This window comes from Lactuca sativa, chromosome 5, assembly GCF_002870075.4.
Source record: "Lactuca sativa cultivar Salinas chromosome 5, Lsat_Salinas_v11, whole genome shotgun sequence".
NCBI classification, from domain to species: Eukaryota; Viridiplantae; Streptophyta; class Magnoliopsida; order Asterales; family Asteraceae; genus Lactuca; species Lactuca sativa.
In genome coordinates this window covers 214,466,493-214,468,763 of record NC_056627.2, presented here as the reverse complement: position 1 = coordinate 214,468,763, position 2,271 = coordinate 214,466,493, and positions in this window count along the sequence as shown.

Below are 2,271 nucleotides of genomic sequence, written 5' to 3'. Positions count from 1 at the left end.
GGAAAGATCCATCCTTCTTCTTTATGAATAAGACTAGTGCTCCCCAAGGTGAGAAGCTTGGCCTGATGAACCCTTTGTTGAGCAGTTCATTTAATTGGCTGGATAGTTCTTGCATCTCAGCGGGCGCTAGAAGATACGGCGACTTAGCTACTGGGGTAGCTCCGGGAATTAAATCGATTCTGAACTCGACTTGTCATTTGGGTGGGACTCCTGGGAGATCTTCAGGGAAGATATCGGGAAAATCGCAGACATTTGGAATGTCTTTGATGCTCTTCGTTTCTTTTTCCTTATCTACCACATGGGCTAAGAAGGCATAGCACTCCTTACGTAGGTATTTCTGGGCTTTGACACAAGAGATGAATTGTAAGTTGGTACCGGGTTTGTCACCGTAAATGACAAGAGTTTCGCCGTTCGACAGATTCAGGCGAACGACCCTTTCGTGACAAAGTATATCGGCATGGTGCAGGCTTAACCAATCCATACTGATGATGACATCAAAGCTCTTTATAGTGATCGACATTAGATCAATTTGAAATGAATGCTCATTTAGAGTTAGTGTGCAGCCTATGTACATATCGTTCGTGCTTTCTGTTCTACCGTTTGCCATTTCTACTGTAAATATCTTATTGAGTGTTTTAGGGTTCTGTTTTAGTACGTGCTTGAATTTATGACTCACGAAACTGCTCTCCGCACCACAATCAAAGAGTATGCATGCATAAACGTTATTAAGGAGAAACATACCCGTAACCACCGTGGGATCAGCTATCGCTTCGTTCTGCCCTATTGCCAGTACTCGTCCCGTGCTGCCAGCATTCCTTGCCTTAGGGTAGTCTCTTTTGTAGTGTCCAGCCTCACCACAACCATAACACGTCTGGCCCACACCGACCCCAGGGACTTGGGTGATTGGTCGTGCCAGTGCCTTACAGAAACGGGCACTGTGCCCCTTCTTGTTGCAGTTGTTGCAGTGCATCTCCTAACAATTTTCGATGTGATGGAAATTGCATTTGCTGCACTTTGGCAGGTTTCCAGCATATGGCTTTGCTGGTGTAGTGGTAATTGGTGCAGCAGTGGGGGTAGTAGCGGCATGGACTGCCACGGTCTGTTGTTTCTTGGAAGGTTCCTGTGAAGGTTGACTCTTCCTTTGTTCCATAACCTCTTCTTCTTGTTGTTGTTGGTATTGTCGTTGTTGTTGTTGCTTCCTCTGGGTTGTTCCGGTGCGGTAGTTGCGAAGTTTTGGCATACCCCATGGTCTACGAGAGCTTGTGCCAACTGTTTGGCACTATCGAAAGTGATTGGTTTGGAAGCTAGAACACTTCCTCGAATCTGGGGTGATAGTCCCCAGATGTATCTTTCGACCTTCTTGCTCTCTAGAGCAACTATCCCTGGGCAAAGGATTGCCAAATCACTGAACCTGTTGGTATAGGTCGTGATGTATGAGCCTACCATGGTAAGGCCCCAAAGTTCCTATTCGAGCTTTTGCAATTCGCCTCGTGGATAGTACTCCTGCAGTAAGATTTGTTTTAGGTTCTCCCAGCTCATAGAGTTAGCTACTACTAGCATTAGTGACTTGACATGGCCATTCTACCATGTCAGAGCTCTCTCAGAGAAAGTATAGGCAGCGAACTTTACTTTGTTCCCTTCCGGACATGAACAAATCTCAAAAGCTGCTTCATTTTTCTCTATCCAATGTGATAGAGCCATTATTCCTCCGGCCCCATTAAAAGTAATGGGTTTGCTATTCATGAAATCCTTGTATGTACAATCCCCTGAACGACCTGGGCGTTGGTAATTCGTAGAACTATTTACTCCCCCACCAGAACCATTGTTACTCATTTGGGCCATTGGCGCTGTTACTGCAGCTATCAATGTGGCATTTTCCGTCGATGGAGGCGGTGGTGGTGGAGGTATCGTGCCCTGCCTAGGACTTAGGTTTGGACGAGGAGGCATCGCGCTGCCAAGAAATAAAAATAAAAGATTATAAGTTTTGGTGGTTGAGAAATGAATGATAATGAGTTAACTATCTTTAATAGTTTGAAAATTTGGTTTGACCAACACAGGGTTTTGAGTTTGATACACTAATGGAGTTTGAATAACAATAAACAAACTCATGAACTCGAATGAAATGCATAGAATTAACACACAAAAGAGATATGTCCTATATATATTAAACATATGGTTGTGTTACATCCAAAGTTAGAAAATTGTGACCTTTCTAAAGGTCTCCGATTACAGTAAGTTAAAGAGGGTAAGACTTTTAGCCGATGGTCCTAT